The following is an 18,821-nucleotide window of genomic DNA, read 5'->3' on the forward strand; positions in this document are numbered from 1 at the left end:
ACCCAACAAGGAAGCACATGGCCTGTGAAGAAAACTACAGCGAGAACAGATAAAGAATTGAAAGCACTGACCGCTTACTCACAGGCAGTTGTTCAGAAGGCAGAATGCTGAGGACTGTTCATGTCTCCTTAGAAGGATGTCCAGGCTGCTCAGATCCACTTCTGCCAGTTTCTCCCTGGGCTGGGGCTCCTGGACAATTCCTCTGCAAGCGCAGCTGCAAAAGCCAAGCATGAGCCATAACTACACACAGCCCTATTGGTGCTTGAAATCTTGGCCTCATCCCTGCCTCCCTCTTCCATCCCATCTACATCGGCCCCACTCGACGAACAGAGACCGAGTTAACACCAACAGTCACCGCTCCACTTTAACACCTACTGCCCAACATGGTTTTCGTCCCCTCCTACTCCTCCAGGGCTTTCAAGACCTAACCTGTGGGGATGCACACCTAGCACACCTGCCCATGTCCTAAGAAGAGAGTCAGCATAAAGAAAGGCAAGCATACAGAGGGTGTGTGTTGGCCAACGTACTAGAGAACAGAGAAACACAGGAGGAAGGCAAGCAACTCTCCACCTGCAGCCATTCTCCTGGATCTAACCTTCTGCTGCAGAGGACACACTGCTCCTGGCCAGAGAACTGAGCAGCCCCTGAAAATGGAGACCTTGTCTCCCTCGTAACTACTAGTCGGGAACCTTTTCTTACAAACCCAACCCCAGCTAACGGAGCACAGGGAACTTAGGGGGGCGGGGAGCTGATGGGGAGCTGCCCGTCCACCCTGGTTCCAAGCCCCCACCAGCTAGCTGAAACGGGCTGCTCTTCCTGGAAGGACTGGATGAACCAGGCAGCTGCCAAGCAACATAATAAGGGAGTGTAATCTATCGCGCCGGGGCTCGACCCTCCTGAGGGCAGGAGGGGAGCCACGCCGACTCACTCCACGTCTTCTGTGGAACCGGCTGAACAACAGTAAACAGGGTTAGGAAGCTCAGGCCCTCGGTTGCAGGGGCTCAGCAGCAACCAGCACAAGGGGCTCAGCAGCAAACAAACGGTAGTCATATAGGCCCAGGTCCCTAGACCGGAGCATTGGGTGAGGGGGAAAACTGCCACCCGTGAGTGGGGTGGCAGGGGGGACACAGGCCCACCCACTCCACTGTGTCCTAGCCCGGGGCCCTAGCAGCAGCTGTCACCGCTGCTGGTCAGTGGGGTCCTGAACGCAACACACTGACATCGGGACCTCTGCGTCTGCAGCCTGACAAGGGTTGGCCAGCCCCGGGCTACTTCCACTTTCCCCCTCAGGGCTTACCTCGTCCAGGGCACCGGGTCCAGGCCAGTCAATCAGCATAGGCTCCTCAAGGCCAGGGCTTGGTGGCAGGTCCGGCAGCTCCTCGGGGAAGTCCGGCCAGGCGTGCTCGGGTGGCTCCTCCGGGTAACAGCAGGGACAGGGAGGCTCCGACAGCTCCTCTTCGTAGTGGGCGCGGGGGAGTTCTGGCGGCTCCTCCCAGTACCGGGCCCAGGGAAGCTCCGGTGGTTCCTCTTTGTAGCGGGCGCGAGGAAGCTCTGGCCAATCAGGACAGCTGCCTCGGGCCCTGGAGAGTTCCCAGTCAGGAGCTCCCGACAGCACGTCTGCTCCCTGCGGCGGCCGGGCTCTGACTGAGCTCTGGCGGCCGGCTTTTCTACTTCCTGTCCCGCCCCTTGACTTCCGGGGGGCGGGGACAGGTGGTGGTGGCTCCGCCCACTTAGGTGTCTGCGAGGGCACTCCCTCTGCTGGGCAGGAGGGGAGCCACACCGACTCACTACAGGGAGCATTGCGCAATGTTAAACGAGCATGTTCCCTAATTGATCAGCAATGTAACAACGTTACAACGTTAATCGGGGCGACTTTAAGTGAGGAGTTCAGTGCTTTGAATATAGCATCGCTTACGCACAGCCAGTTATGTGCAAGGCAGAAAGCTGAGGACTGTTAATCTCTGCTTAGAACAATGTCCAAGTGCTCAGGTCCACGTCTGCCACCTTCTCCTTCGGCTGCTGCTCCTCCATGATTCCTCTAGAAGCGCAGCTGCAAAAGCCAAGCATGAGACATCACTACATACAGCTCTATTGGTATGTAAAATCCACTCAGTGAATACAGACCGAGTAAACACTGAGTCACCGCTCCACTTTCGCACCCACTGTCCAGCACGATTTTCATCCTCTTCTACTTGTTCATAGCTCCCAAGACCTGGCCTGTGGGGATGCACACCTAGCACGCCTGCCCGTGTGCTATGAAGGGAGAAGGGATAAGGAGAGGCAAGGACAGAGACAGAGAGAGAGAAAGAGAGTGTTGGCCAAAATACTACAGAAGAGACAGACAGGAGGGAAACATGGGAGGAAGGGAAGCAACTCGTCACCTGGAGTCATCCCCCTGGATCTCACCTTCTGATGCAGAGGACACACTGCTACTGGCCATAGAACTGAGCAGCCCCTGAAAATGGGGACCTTGTCTCCCTTATAAACACAGCTAGTCAAAAACACTTTCTTACAAACACAGCCCCAGCAAATGGAGCGTCCCTACCAGGAGCAAGGTGGGCCGGGAGCAGAGCAATCACCAAAACAGACACTTATCCCATTGAGAGTGGTGACTGTTCCACTCCCAGTAGGACAGCTTTTCCTTGGCATCAGTAGTTCTTGAGGTCCCATCGCTCTCGCTCGCTTTCCATGACATGAAGGCAGTAGACAGTGACACATGACTTCTTTTCCCTTGGTACTAAACCCAGCACCAGGGGAAAAACAAGTAAGTTACCTTCTCAGTGGGCAATGTTGGGGAGGCTCTACTTTTTGCCTCTCCCACACAGTGAGGCTCTGCCCTGAACCCTCATCCCATCAGACCTTTAGAACTACAAGTAGAAAGCAACCCTTGAAATGACACCTTAAACAGTCACTCCGCACAGCACACTCTGGTCACACACACCACACCTGTGGGGATAAGCATGATTTGGCTTGTAACTTATTGCTTTCTGTAGCTTGTTGCTTCCAGCAAGCAGAGGCAAAGGGGGGCGAGAGTCAGGGGTGCACAGTGGGCGCACCACAGTCCCAGACTGCAGATGCCAGGAGAGATCCAGAGACTCTGGTCCCTTCAAGCCTTAATCACACAGAGCCCCATAGACAATGAGGAAGCAAACAGAGTGTGAAGAAAATTGCAGTGAGTACAGAAGAGGAATTACAAGCCCTGACCTCTTACTCACAGGCAGTTACGTGGGAGTCAGAAAGCTGAAGACTGTTCATGTCTGCTTAGAAGGATTTCCAGGTGGCTCAGGTCCACTTCCGCCAATTTCTCCTCCGGCTGCTGCTCCTGGATGATTCCTCTGCAAACGCAGGACGTAACCCAAGAAAAAGCCATCACTACACAAAATTCAGCTGGTGCATGAAATCTTGCCCTCATCCCTACCTCCCTGTCCCACGTCATCCACATCAGCCCCACTAGAGCAGAGACTCCGTCAACACCCACAGTCATCGCTGCACTCTAGCGCCCACCACCCTGTGTGATTTTGGTCCCCTCCTACTTGTTCATCGCTCCCAAGACCTAGCCTGTGGGGATGCACAGCTACCACACCTATCCATGTCCTACGAAAGGAGACAGGACAAGGAGAGGCAAGGACAGAGACAGACAGAGAGTGTGTTGGCCAACACATTAGAGGAGAGAGAGAGAGAGAGAGAGAGAGAGAAAAACGTGGGAGGAAGTCAAGAAACTCACCAGCTGGAGTCATCCCCAGCTTGTCTCCCTCGTAACTACAGCTATTCAGGAACCTTTTCCTACAAACTCAGCCCCAGCTAACGACAAGTCCTGGCCTGGAGGCAGGTGGACCGTTACAAGAGTCCTCACGAAACCAGACACTTATCTCGCTGATGGTGACGTCTGCTCCACTCCCAGCTTCATGGCATCTGCATAGCCTGGAATCAACAACGCTCACTGTCTCACGGCTCTTGGGCGCCTTCCATCTCACAGTTGGGGTGGGCTCTTACCCTTCACTTCTTTCTCCGTGGTACTAAGCACAACACAAGAGGGAAAAACAGAACTTATCATCAGAATCCGCAGTGTTGTGTAGGTTCTTCTTCTCCCATCTCCCATTACACCTTTATAGATACAATTAAAAAGCACGCAACGCACACTCAGCCTTTGGAGCTCCTGGCCAGAGAATGCTGTGAAAGCCAAGACTATAATGGGGTTCAAGTAAGAACTAGGTACAGTAACTCCTCACTTAACGTTCTCATTATGTTCTTGAAAAATGCGACTTTAAGTGAAACGATGTTAAGCAAGTCCAATTTCCCCATAAGAATGAATGTAAATGGGGGGTTACGCTACAGGGAATTATTTTTTGCCATACAGGACAGTACTATAGTTGGGGGGTGCCCACACCTTATCCCACACGGGCACAGCCCACTGGCACTGGCGACAATGAGGCAGGCAAGGAGGCTGAAGGTGCTGTAGGCTAGCAGAAGCACGTTGCACAGGAGCAGCGGCAGCTTCCCCTCTCTGCTAGCACCAGGGTCGGGGGCCTCAACCCTTGGCCGCCTCTTCCCCCAAGCCCCCACCCTTAACCTGCCTCTTCTTCCCCCTCCTTCCCCTTTACTTCATACACCGCGTCCTCGCTCCTGCCCGCAGCCATCAGCTGGCTTGCGGCATTTGGAAGCAGGGGCGGGAGGGGGAGCCTGCACAACGAGTCTTCACTCCCCGTCCCCGGACGCCACAAGCCAGCTGATTGCCACAGGCAGGAGGCCGTGGGGGAAGGCACTGATCCGCGGGGTCTGCTGGCGGCCGGGAAGTGCTGGGGGGGTGGGGGCATAGGAGAGCTGATGGGGGGCTGCCGACTGTGGACAAAGGAGGCAGCCAAACGCCGTTATAGCGAAGCATTGCACAACTTTAAATACAGCATGTTCTGTAATTGACCAGGGACCTAAGATTGAAACACTGTTAAGCGAGAGGATGTTAAGTGGAGAGTTACTGTCAATTCATGGAGGATGAGTCCATCAACGGCTATGAGTCACGATGAGCAGGGATCGTGTCCCTGGCCTCTGTTTGCCAGGAGCTGGAAATGGGTGACAGTGGATGGATCACTTGGTAATTCCCTGTTCTGTTCATTCCTTCTGGGGCACCTGACATTAGCCACTGTCGGTAGACAGCATACTAGGCTAGATGGACCTTTGATCTGACCCAGTCTGGCCATTCTTACGTTCATATGTTAAGCAGCCTGTTGCACCTGCATCCAAGACAGTCACTGAGCAGAGGAGACTGTTGTCCCTTCCCTTGGTCGTAATCCCACAGAGCCCCATGGCCAACAAGGAGGCTCACGGCCTCTGAAGAAAACTTGAGTGGTACGGATGAGGGATAGAGGCCATAATTGTTCACTCACAGCCAGTCATGGAGAAGGCAGAAAGCTGAGGACTCTTCATCTCTGCTTACAAGGATATCCAGGCTGCTCAGGTTCACTTCTTCCAGTTTCTCCTCCGGCTCCAGCTCCTGGACAATTCCTCTGCAAACTAATAAAGACAAGCAGGAACTATCACTACACAGAGCTCTATTAACACCCTCATCCCTGCCTCCCTCTCCCATCCCATCTCCAGCCGCCCCAGTCGAGGAACAGAGACTGAGCCCACACTATCAGTCACCGCTCCACTCTACAATCCCCTGCTCCCCACGGGTTTCGTCCCCTAGCTCGCCTGCCCGTGTGCTATGAAGGGTGAGTGTTGGGCAGGAAGGAGAGAGAAGGGCTGAGGGGCCCCATGGGTGGAGGGAGGAATGGGGATGCAGGTTGGGGAATGTTGGACAAAGGAGAAAAGGGCACTGGGCGTCCCACAGATCTAGGGACAGAGTGGGGTGCAGGTTGCGGTGGGAGGGAGGAAAAAAGGGGACTGAGGGGCCCAATGGATGGGGGAATGAACTGGGGGGGCTGTTGGGGAGGAAGGGGCGCTGAGCAGTCCCTACAGGTGGAGGCATGGATGGAGGCGCAGGTTGTGGTGAGCTGGAAGGATGTTGGAGAGAGATGGGGTCTGAGGAGTCCCTTGAATGGAGGAATGAACTGGGGGATACAGGCGTGTAGCTTAGGGAAAGTTGTTGCAGGCTGGGGGGTGTTGGGGAGGGAGGAAGGGGGGCGGAAGGGGGCTATGGGAGAAGGCATGTACGGGGGAAAGTAGGGATGGGGTGCAGGTTGGGGTGGCCTAGGAGGTGTTGGAGGGAGAAGAAAGAACTGAGGGGCCCAACGGATGGGGGGATAGACGGGCGCGGGCTGGTTTCGGCTAGAGGAACGGGCGTTCAGATTAGAGAAGGCTGCAGGCATAGGGGGCGGGGTGGGTGGGTTGGGGACCAGGGAAGCAGGTTGGGGAAGGTTGGGGCGGGCTGGGGGGTGCGGGAGGGAAGAGGAAGTTTGTGGGGGGCTGAGGAGGGTTAGAGAATGTCACGGGGAGCTGGGGAGGTTGTGGGTGGGGAAGGTCGCGGCGCACTAGGGATGCAGGGGGGCTTGGGGCACCAAGGGGGCTTGGGAAATTCAGTGTGCTGGGGGTACCATGGGGGGAGGGAAGCTTGCGGCACACTGCAGATGTGTGGGGAAGGTGGTGGCCCATGAGGAGCTGGGGAAGCTCACAGCAGTCCGGGGGCATGGGGGGTTGGGGAAGGTTGCAGGGGCTGTGGCTGGGCGGGGGGCTGTAGGAGCCGGGGGGGGAGGAAAGGCGCGCTGGTGGTGATGGGGGTGCTGGGGGGCACCGTGGGGGCCCATCGGGGGAGGGAAGCTTGTGGCACACTGAAGGTGTGTGGGGAAGGGGGTGGCCCATGAGGAGCTGGGGAAGCTCACAGCAGTGTGGGGGCACGGGGGGGGGGGACATGGGGGGTTGGGGAAGGTTGCAGGGGCTGTAGCTGGGCGGGGGGCTGTAGGAGCCTGGGAGAGGAGGAAAGGTGCGCTAGGAGGGTGGGGGGCTGTGGCTGGGTGAGGGAAGCTGTGGGGATGGAAGAGGGGCTGTGGGGATGGAGGGGGGCTGTGGCTGGGTGAGGGAAGGGGGGGAGGAAAGGCGTGCTGGGGGTGCCGGGGGGGATGTGGGGATGCCGGGGGGGGGGAGGAAAGACACGCTGGGGGGGCTGTGGCTGGGTGAGGGAAGCGGTGGAGATGGGGAGGGCTGTGGCTGGGCGGAGGGGGGAGGAAAGATGCGCTTGGGGGTGCCGGGGGGCACTGTGGGGTCCCGTCGGGGGAGAGAAGCTTGTGGCACACTGAAGGTGTGTGGGGAAGGGGGTGGCCCATGAGGAGCTGGGGAAGCTCACAGCAGTGTGGGGGCACGGGGAGGGGGACATGGGGGGTTGGGGAAGGTCGCAGGGGCTGTGGGAGCGGGGGGGGGAGGAAAGGTGCACTAGGAGGGTGGGGGGCTGTGGCTGGGTGAGGGAAGCTGGGGGAGGCTGTGGCTAGGCGAGGGGGAGGAGAGTCGTGCTGGGGCGTGGGGAGGGGGCTGTGGGAGCCCGTGGGGGGGGGAGATAAGCCGGGGGGGCTGTGGCTGGGTGAGGGAAGCGGTGGAGATGGGGGGGCTGTGGCTGGAGGGTTATGGGGGTGCCGGGGGAGAGGGGGAGGGGGTGGGGAGGGGGCTGTGGCTACGCGAGGAGAGGCGCGATGGGGGTGCCGGGGGGGAGGAAAGAGGCGCTGTGGGAGCCCGTGGGGGGGAGGAAAGAGGCGCCGGGGGGGCTGTGGCTGGGTGAGGGGTGCTGGGGGGGAGGAAAGGCGCTGGGGGGAGGCGGGGGGGCTGTGGGAGCCCGTGGGGGGAGGAAAGATGCGCCGGGGGAGGCTGTGGCTGGAGGTGCCGGGGGGGAGGTGGGGAGGGGGCTGAGGCTGGGCAGGGGGGGAGGAGAGGCGCGCTGGGGGTGCCGGGCGGAGGGGGCTGTGGGAGCCCGTGGGGGGAGGAAAGAGGCGCCGGGGGAGGCTGTGGCTGGAGGTGCCGGGGGGGAGGCGGTGGTGCCGGGGGGGCTGTGGAAGCACTTAGGGGGGCCGGTCTCAAACACCCCGCGGGGGGGGCGGGGTCGCTGGGGGGGGGCCATGTCCCGGCGCCTCCCGCCCATTGCACTAGCGTCCCCCAGCCCGCTGACGTCACTTCCGTTCCAGGCCCCGCCCTGCGAGCGCAGCACGTCGCGCCCAAAGCGCCGCCCGCTGGGTCCGCGGGGGCTGATGGGAGTTGTAGGCCGGGGCGCAGTGCCACTCCCACAAGACACTGCGTCCCTCCCCGCAGCGGGGGCTGGGGGCTCGGGCTGGGACCCCCCCCGCTATTAACCCTCCCCCGCCCCGGGTGAAGGGTTGAACAGCTGGAGACTGGGGCCGTCGGCAGAACAGATGCAGAATCCACCAGTGCCCGAGAGAGCTGGACCCGGATCGACCCTATCGGCTTTAAACCCCGAGCCACAGACTGGAGCCAAGGGGGCAACGCTGGGAAGGGAACGTAGCGGGGAGGGTTTTGCTAGGGGAACAGCTGCTATTAATTACTCCCCCCTCCCCCTGGGATCCCATCCCTCTCCCCCACCCCGCCTCGTCACCCCTCAATTCCTCCCCCCACGAGCCACGTCACCCCCGAATTCCTTCCCCCTCCCCAGCCCGTCACTCTCTGATTCCCCCCTCCCCGTCTCACCTGGGGCTCCGCAGGCTGCCAGCTGCAGTGTGATTCCCCTGCAGCGGGGGCGGCGGCTGCTGCTGGGAGACAGCTGCAGAGCCCAGCGTCCTTTGCCCCAGCGCTACCTTCCCCCGGTTTGACCCGCAGCCCCCCGAACCTCGTCACCCCAATTCCTCTCCCCCCCCCGAGCCCCGTCACCCCCACAGTCTCCCCTCCCAGTCTCGTTTTACCTTGGGCTCCGCAGGCTGATTGAATCAGCTCCGGCAGGCTGAGAGCTGCAGTCTGATTCAATCAGCCAGCCAGAGCCCAAGGTAAGAGGAGACTCGGAGGGCAGGAAGTCGGGGGTGACGAGGCTCGGGGGGCTGCCAGGCAAACCGGGGGAAGGGAGCGCTCGGGAAAAGGAGGCTCTAGCTGCACAGAGCCAGGGGTCCTGTCTCCCAGCAGCACCCCCAGCTGCTCGCTGTATGGTAACCCTAACAACAGGTTCTAAACCCGCTTCAAATTTAGCAACCTGTTCCAGCGAACCGGCCCCGGCTCACCACTGTACGTAGGTATCTGTGCCCCCACACAAACCCCGTAAGCCCCCTGGGACCCCTCTTCTCTGTACGTAGGTATCTGTGCCTGCACTACCCCCGTAATACCCCCAGCTTCCCCTACAGCCTGGACGTAGGTATGTGTGCCCCCTAAGAACCCCTGCGACCCCTAGAACCTAGACGTAGGAATTTGTGCTCCTAACGGACCCCCTAGGACTCCCCCCAAGGGATCCCTACAGTTTGTATGTAGGTATATATGCCCCCCACGAGCCCCTAAGCCCCACCCCAGAGCCTTGACGTAGGTATCTGTGCCCCCCACAAATGCCCTAAGGCTCCCAAGAGCCCTCCAGCCTGGACTCATGTATCTGTGCCCCCACAAACCCCCGAAGCCCCCTGGGACCCCTACAGCCTGGACATAGGCATTTCTGCCCCCTACCAGGGCCGGCTCCAGACCCCAGCGCGCCAAGCGCACGCGTGGGGCGGCATTTTCCCTGGAGGGCGGCAGGCGGGCCCGGCGGACCTTCCACAGTCATGCCTGTGGATACTCCACCGGAGCCGCCACACCAGCTGTGGGAGGCCCACTAGAGCCGGGGGACCAGCAGACCCTATGCAGTCATGTGGGAGGTTCTCTGGTCCCACGGCTCCGGTGCACCTCCTGCAGGCATGACTGCTTGGGGCAACCAAATTCCTAGAGCCGCCCCTGCCCTCCACGAACTCTCAAAGTCCCCCAGGGTTGCCTAAACCCTAGAAGTTGCTATCTGTGCCCCCAAAAAAGATTCTAAGCCCTCAAGGGGCCCCTACAGACTGGATGTAGGTATTGGTGCCCCGCACAAATCACCTAAGCCCCCAAGGGACCCCTGCAGCCTGGATGTAGGAATATGTGCTCCCCACCAACACTCTAAACCCCAGAGGAAACCCTACAGCTTGGATGTAGGTATCTGTGCCCCCCACGAATCCTCTAAGCCCCCCAAGGACGTCTAATGCCTGGAGATAGGAATCTGTGCCCCCTCCCGAAACCCTAAGCCCCCGCTCTGGGACCCCTACAGCCTGGACAGAGGTACCTGTGCACCCCCGAACTCCATAAGCACACCCGGGACCCCTACAGCCAGGATGCAGGTATCTGAGCCCCCCACAAACCCCCTAAGCCCCCCAGGGACCCCTCCAGCCTGGGATGTAGGTATCTGTGCCACCCCAAACCCCATAAGCTCCCCTAGGACCCTCCAGCCTGGATGTAGTTGTAACCCTTCTGCCAGGCTGAATTGAGAGCAGCAAGGGCCGGGTTCAATACATAGGGATCCCTTCCTTACAACGTAATGCAAACCAGCTCGAGCTCCCACCCAGTGACCTGGAAAATCTTACACACACCCCCCTCTGGGCGCCTCAAAGAGGCAATAGTTCCCCTCCCACAAGCACAGAGTCTCAGTGTAGCAGAAAATGTTTAATAACATGAGAGAAACAACAAAGCATTAAATTGGGAAAACACCTCAACTAGGCCGAGTCCTTTTCCCTGGGCTCTTGAGTCCAGCAACCCCCAAATCACCCCAAGACTCCAAAGTCCAATGCCTCAAATATCCCGAGTCCAGCAACCCAAAAATCAACCAAAGTCCCACAGCCCCAGAGTCTCTCTGCAGGTGTTTCCCCCCTGCCAGCCTGGGTAGAAAGGGGAACCTTACGTGGTCCAGGGCTGACTGGCCTACCTCTCCCTGGGATTCTGCTTCCGCCTTCCCCACGAACTGCTCACCTCTGCTCCACCGGCTGCTCTGCTCCACCAGCCGTCCCTCAATCCACTCCAGCCGTCCCACAAACTGCTCCGCTCTGCCAGCTCCTCTGCTCTACCAGCCGTCCCTCGATCCACTCCAGCCGTCCCACAAACTGCTCCGCTCTGCCAGCTGCTCTCCTCCACCAGCCGCCCTGTGATCTGCTCCAACTGTCCCACAAACTGCTCCTCTCTGCCAGCTGCCCTGCTCCACCAGCCGCCCTGTGATCTGCTCCAACTGTCCCACAAACTGCTCCTCTCTGCCAGCTGCCCTGCTCCACCAGCCGTCCTGTGATCCGCTCCACCCGTCCCACAAACTGCTCCGCTCTGCCAGCTGCTCTGCTCCACCAGCCATCCTGTGATCTGCTCCAACTGTCCCACAAACTGCTCCACTCTGCCAGCTGCCCTGCTCCACCAGCCATCCTGTGATCTGCTCCAACTGTCCTACAAACTGCTCCACTCTGCCAGCTGCTCTGCAATATAGTTTCAGGCTCCCCCACTACTTAGAACAGCTCTTTAGGAATTTCAGCTCTTTAGTGATTTCAGTTCAGGAACCTAGAACTTAGATTCTTAAGAGAATCCAAAATCAGCTCTGGTATTCAACACCGGAAAGAAAAAACAAGTGCAATTGGTGTTTCTGGCTCACCCAAGGAGCCCACTCCCTTGTCTAGCGAGTGCCACTCAATTGATGGTGAGATTCCCTGTCACAAAGCAGTTTCACAGTTCCTCATCCACACAGTCAGGGTGACAACACTCCCCTTCTGCCGCCCTAACAACAAAGAAACTGGGGATCCCATAGCTGCCAAAGGAACCATCCCAGGATGCCGTGGGCTGTGCCTATGCAAACACCATCAGCCCCTGAAATTATTTTCCACACTCGCCATAATTCACCACCAGATGTCAGGGTAGAGCTCATCCTGACTCTGCTTACATAGGTATCTGTGCCTCCCACAAACCCCTAATCCCCGCGGGACCCATCTAGCCTGGACGAAGGTATTTCTGCCACCCACAACCCCCTAAGCCTCCCAGGGACCACACCACCATGGATGTAGGTATCTGTGCCCCCCACAAACCCCATAAACCCCCAGGGAACACTGCACCCTGGATGTAGGTATCTGTGTCCCCACTAAACCCCTAATCCCCCCAGGAACGTCTACAGCCTGAATATAAGTATCTGGGCCCAGCCCCAAACCCACTAATCCCCTCGGGACCCATCCAGCCTTGGCGTAGGTATCTCTGCACCCCACGAATCCCCTAAGACCACCTGGGACCCCTAAAGCCTGGAGGCTGGTATCTGTACACCTCAGAAACCCCCTAAACCCCAAGGGATGCCTCCAGCCTAGACGTAGTTATCTGTGCCACCCACGAACCCCCTAAGCCCCCCAGGACCCCTACAGCCTAGAGAGAGGTATCTGTGCCCCCCACGAACCCCCTAAATCCCTCCTGGACACCCCTGAAGCCTGGAGAGAGGGCCGGGGGGGTCCACGAACCCCCTAAGACCCCCCGGGACCCCTACAGGCTGGAGAGAGGTCTGGGTGCCCCCCGAACCCCCTAAGCCTCCCTGGGACACCTACAGCCTGGAGAGAGGGCTAGGGGGCCCCACCGAACCCCCTAACCACCTAACCCCCCTGGGACACCTACAGCCTGGAGACAGGGTTTGAGGGACCCCCAAACCCCCCTAAGCCCCCCCCGGGACCCCTACAGCCTGGAGAGAGGCCTGCCCCCCCCCAGAATGCCCTAAGCCCCCCCAGAACCCTACAGCCTGGAGAGAGGGCTGGGGACACCCCTGGAATCCCCTAAGCCCCCCGGGACCCCTATAGCCTGGACAGAGATCTAGAGAGCCCCCCTGAACCCCTGATCCCCCCCGAGACCCCTACAGCCTGGAGAGACATCTGGGGGGACTCCCAGAACCCCCTAAGCCCTCCCAGGACCCTACAGCCTGGAAAGAGGGCTGGGGGCCCCCAGAAAACCCTAAGCCCCCCTGGGATCCCTACAGCCTGGAGAGGGTGCTGGGGGCCCACCCTGGACCCCTACAGCCTGGAGTGGGGGCTGGGAGCCCCCCCAGAACCCCCTCAGCCCCCTGGGACCCCTACAGCCAGGAGAGAGGACTGGGGAGTCCCCCAGAACCCCCTAAGCACCCCCAGGACACCTACAGCCTAGAGAGTGGGCTGGAGACCCCCCCAGAACCCCATAATACCCCTAGGACCCCTACAGCCTGTTGAGAGGGCTGGGGGGCCCCCCGAACTGCCTAAACACCCCTGGGACCCCAAGAGACTGGAGAGAGGGCAGGGGGGATCCCCGGAAACCCCTAAGACCCCTGGGACCCCTACAGCCTGGAGAGAGGCCTGGGGCCCCTCCGCAACCCCCTAAGGCCCCCCAGGACACTTGCAGCAGGGGAGAGAGTGCTGGGGGGCCCCTCCAAACCCCCTAAGCCCCATCAGGATGCCTACATTCTGGAAACAGGGCTGGGAGGGCCCCTGGAACCTCCTAAGCCCCAGTGACGGCTGCAGTGACACCGTGTGGCCACGAACGGTAATGCACAGACCATTTCGATCAGACAAACAGTGACACCATATGGCCACGCCGGGTAATGCACAGAGCATTTCCTGCGTTGAGCTACTGTGACACTGTGTGGCCACGCAGGGTAAGGCACAGACCCTTTCTCTCAGAGGAACAGTGACACCATGTGGCCACCCAGAGTAATGCACAGAACAGTCCCTGCATGGAGCCACAGTGACACCATGTGGCCACGCAGGGTAATGCACAGATTATTCCTCATGGAGCAAGAGTGACACCGTGTGGCCACACAGGGTAATGCACATGGGATTTCTCATGGTGCAACAGTGACACCATGTGGCCACGCAGGGTAATGCACAGAACATTTCCTGAATGGAGCTACAGTGACATCATGTGGCCACGAAGGGTAATGCACACAACAGTTCCTGCGTGCAGCTACAGTGACACCGTGTGGCCACGCAGGGTAATGCACAGAGTATTCCTCATGGAGCAAGAGTGACACCATGTGGCCAAGAAGGTAATGCACATGGGATTTCTCATGGCGCAACAGTGACACCATGTGGCCACGCAGGGTAATGCACAGAGTATCTCTCTCAGAGGAACAGTGACATCGTGTGGCCACGCAGGGTAATGCACAGAGCATTTCTCTCAGAGGAACAGTGACACCGTGTGGCCACATAGGGTAATGCACTGAACAGTTCCTGCATGGAGCTACAGTGACAGTGATGATGAAATGCTAAGGGAAATTAGAGAGGCTATCAAAATAAAGAACCTAATAATAGTGGGGGATTTCAATTATCCCCATATTGACTGGGAACATTTCACTTCAGGAAGAAATGCAGAGATAAAATTTCTCGATACTTTAAATGACTGCTTCATGGAGCAGCTGGTACGGGAACCCACAAGGGGAGAGGTGACTCAGGATTAAATCTAGAGTGGAGCACAGGAGCTGGTCCAAGAGGTAACTATAGCAGGACCGCTTGGAAATAGTGACCATAATACAATAGCATTCAACATCCCTGTGGTGGGAAGAACATCTCAACTGCCCAACACTGTGGCCTTTAATTTCAAAAGGGGGAACTATACAAAAATGAGGGGGTTAGTTAGACAAAAGTTAAAAGGTACAGTGACTAAAGTGAAATCCCTGCAAGTCATGTGGGCCCTTTTTAAAGACACCATAATAGAGGCCCAACTTCAATGTATACCCCAAATTAAGAAAAACTAAAAAAGAGCCACCGTGGCTTAACAACCATGTAAAAGAAGCAGTGAGAGATAAAAAGACTTCCTTTAAAAAGTGGAAGTCAAATCCTAGTGAGGCAAATAGAAAGGAGCACAAACACTGCCAAATTAAGTGCAAGAGTGTAATAAGAAAAGCCAAAGAGGAGTTTGAAGAACGGCTAGCCAAAAACTCAAAAAACATTTTGTTATTACCTTTGAAGTACATCAGAAGCAGGAAGCCTGCTAAACAACCAGTGGGGCCCCTTGACGATGAAAATACAAAAGGAGCGCTTAAAGATGATAAAGTAATTGCGGAGAAACTAAATGGATTCTTTGCTTCAGTCTTCACGGCTGAGGATGTTAGGGAGATTCCCAAACCTGAGCTGGCTTTTGTAGGTGACAAATCTGAGAAACTGTCACAGATTGAAGTATCACTAGAGGAGGTTTTGGAATTAATTGATAAACTCAACATTAACATGTCACCGGGACCAGATGGCATTCACCCAAGAGTTTTGAAAGAACTCAAATGTGAAGTTGCGGAACTATTAACTAAGGTTTGTAACCTGTCCTTTAAATCGGCTTCAGTACCCAATGACTGGAAGTTAGCTAATGTAACGCCAATATTTAAAAAGGGCTCTAGGGGTGATCCCGGCAATTACAGACCGGCAAGTCTAACGTCGGTACCGGGCAAATTAGTTGAAACAATAGTAAAGAATAAAATTGTCAGACACATAGAAAAACATAAACTCTTGAGCAATAGTCAACATGGTTTCTGTAAAGGGAAATTGTGTCTTACTAATCTGTTAGAGTTCTTTGAAGGGGTCAACAAACATGTGGACAAGGGGGATCCGGTGGACATAGTGTACTTAGATTTGCAGAAAGCCTTTGACAAGATCCATCACCAAAGGCTCTTACGTAAATTAAGCAGTCATGGGATAAAAGGGAAGGTCCTTTCATGGATTGAGAACTGGTTAAAGGACAGGAAACAAAGGGTAGGAATTAATGGTAAATTCTCAGAATGGAGAGGGGTAACTAGTGGTGTTCCCCAAGGGTCAGTCCTAGGACCAATCCTATTCAATTTATTCATAAATGATCTGGAGAAAGGGGTAAACAGTGAGGTGGCAAAGTTTGCAGATGATACTAAACTGCTCAAGATAGCTAAGACCAAAGCAGATTGTGAAGAACTTCAAAAAGATCTCACAAAACTAAGCGATTGGGCAACAAAATGGCAAATGAAATTTAATGTGGATAAATGTAAAGTAATACACATTGGAAAAAATAACCCCAACTATACATACAATATGATGGGGGCTAATTTAGCTACAATGAGTCAGGAAAAAGATCTTGGAGTTATCGTGGATAGTTCTCTGAAGATGTCCATGCAGCGTGCAGAGGCGGTCAAAAAAGCAAACAGGATGTTAGGAATCATTAAAAAGGGGATAGAGAATAAGACTGAGAATATATTATTGCCCTTATATAAATCCATGGTACGCCCACATCTCGAATACTGTGTACAGATGTGGTCTCCTCACCTCAAAAAAGATATTCTAGCACTAGAAAAGGTTCAGAAAAGAGCAACTAAAATGATTAGGGGTTTAGAGAGGGTCCCATATGAGGAAAGATTAAAGAGGCTAGGACTCTTCAGTTTGGAAAAGAGAAGACTAAGGGGGGACATGATAGAGGTATATAAAATCATGAGTGATGTTGAGAAAGTGGATAAGGAAAAGTTATTTACTTATTCCCATAATACAAGAACTAGGGCTCACCAAATGAAATTAATAGGCAGCAGGTTTAAAACAAATAAAAGGAAGTTCTTCTTCACGCAGCGCACAGTCAACTTGTGGAACTCCTTACCTGAGGAGGTTGTGAAGGCTAGGACTATAACAATGTTTAAAAGGGGACTGGATAAGTTCATGGTGGCTAAGTCCATAAATGGCTACTAGCCAGGATGGGTAAGAATGGTGTCCCTAGCCTCTGTTCCTCAGAGGACGGAGAAGGATGGCAGGAGAGAGATCACTTGATCATTGCCTGTTAGGTTCACTCCCTCAGGGGCACCTGGCATTGGCCACTGTTGGTAGACAGATACTGGGCTAGATGGACCTTTGGTCTGACCCGTTATGGCCTTTCTTATGTTCTTATGTTCTTATGACATCGTGTGGCCACGCAGGGTAATGCACAGAGCATTTCTCTCAGAGGAACAGTGACACCATGTGCCCACGCAGGGTAATGCACAGAGCAGTTCCTGCGTGCTGCTACAGTGACACCATGTGGCCACGCAGGGTAATGCACAGAGCATTTCACTCCGAGAAACAGTGACACCGTGTGGTAACACAGGGTAATGCACAGAACAATTCCTGCATGGAGCAACAGTGACATCGTGTGGCCATGCAGGGTAATGCACAGAGCATTTTTCTCAGAGGAACAGTGACACCGTGTGGCCATGACGTGTAAGGCACAGAGCAGTTCCTGCGTGTAGCTACAGTGACACCATGTGTCCACGCAGGGTAATGCACAGAGCAGTTCCTGCGTGCAGCTACAGTGACACCATGTAGCCACGCAGGGTAATGCACAGAGAATTTCTCTCAGAGGAACAGTGACACCGTGTGGCCACGCAGGGTAATGCACAGAACAGATCCTGCATGGAGCAACAGTGACACCATGTGGATACGCAGGGTAATGCACAGAGTATTTCTCTCAGAGGAACAGTGACATCGTGTGGCCATGCAGGGTAATGCACAGAGCATTTCTCTCAGAGGAACAGTGACATCGTCTAGCCACGCTGGGTAATGCACAGAGCATTTCTCTCAGAGGAACAGTGACACCGTGTGGCCACGACGGGTAATGCACAGAACAGTTCCTTCGTGCAGCTACAGTGACACCATGTGGCCACGCACGGTAATGCACAGAGCATTTCTCTCCGAGGAACAGTGACACCATGTGGCCATGCAGGCTAATACAGAGAACAAATCCTGCACGGAGCAACAGTGACACCGTTTGGCCATGCACGGTAATGCACAGAGCAGTTCCTGCATGTAGCTACAGTGACACCATGTGGCCACGCAGGTTAATGCACAAAGCACTTTTCACGGAGCAACAGTGACACCGTTTGGCCACGCACAGTAATGCACAGAGCATTTCTCTCTGGGTAAGAATGGTGTCCCTAGCCTCTGTTCGTCAGAGGATGGAGATGGATGGCAGGAGAGAGATCACTTGATCATTGCCTGTTAGGTTCACTCCCTCAGGGGCACCTGGCATTGGCCACTGTTGGTAGACAGATACTGGGCTAGATGGACCTTTGGTCTGACCCGGTACCACCTTTCTTATGTTCTTATGTTCTCAGAGGAACAGTGACACCATGTGGCCACGCAGGGTAATGCACATAGCATTTCTCTCAGAGGAACAGTGACACCATGTGGCCATGCAGGCTAATACAGAGAACAAATCCTGCACGGAGCAACAGTGACACCGTTTGGCCATGCACGGTAATGCACAGAGCAGTTCCTGCATGTAGCTACAGTGACACCATGTGGCCACGCAGGGAAATGCACAGAGCATTTCTCTCTGAGGAACAGTGACACCGTGTGGCCACGCTGGGTAATGCACAGAGCATTTCTCTCAGAGGTACAGTGACACCGTGTGGCCACGCTGGGTAATGCACAGAGCATTTCTCTCAGAGGTACAGTGACACCGTGTGGCCATGCAGGGTAATGCAAAGAACAGTTCCTGCGTGCAGCTACAGTGACACCATGTGGCCACGCACGGTAATGCACAGAGCATTTCTCTCCGAGGAACAGTGACACCGTGTGGCCACGCTGGGTAATGCACAGAGCATTTCTCTCAGAGGTACAGTGACACCGTGTGGGCATGCAGGGTAATGCATCGAGCATTTCCTATACGGAGCAACAGTGACACCGTGTGTCCACGCACGGTAATGCAAAGAACAGTTCCTGCGTGCAGCTACAGTGACACCATGTGGCCACGCAGGGTAATGCACAGAGCATTTATCTCAGAGGAACAGTGACACCGTGTGGCCAAGTATGGTAATGCAGAGAACAGTTCCTGCATGTAGCTACAGTGACACCATGTGGCCACGCAGGGTAATGCACAGAGCATATCTCTCCGAGGAACAGTGACACCGTGTGGCCACGGAGGGTAATGCACAGAGCATTTCTCTCAGAGGAACAGTGACATCGTGT

At 55.9% G+C, this 18,821-nt stretch overlaps 1 long non-coding RNA gene across 1 annotated transcript; it reads right to left on the minus strand.

The window, feature by feature from the left end:
* Positions 1-1,303: 1,303 nt before the first annotated feature.
* Positions 1,304-3,425, minus strand: LOC123371956. The gene is made up of 3 exons (XR_006580020.1): positions 3,216-3,425; positions 1,920-2,050; positions 1,304-1,580 (listed from the first exon to the last, which is right to left on the minus strand). It is a non-coding gene; the product is annotated as an uncharacterized LOC123371956 (long non-coding RNA).
* Between the last annotated feature and the right edge of the window lie 15,396 nt (positions 3,426-18,821).

This window comes from Mauremys mutica, chromosome 5 (assembly GCF_020497125.1).
Source record: "Mauremys mutica isolate MM-2020 ecotype Southern chromosome 5, ASM2049712v1, whole genome shotgun sequence".
Taxonomy (NCBI): Eukaryota; Metazoa; Chordata; order Testudines; family Geoemydidae; genus Mauremys; species Mauremys mutica.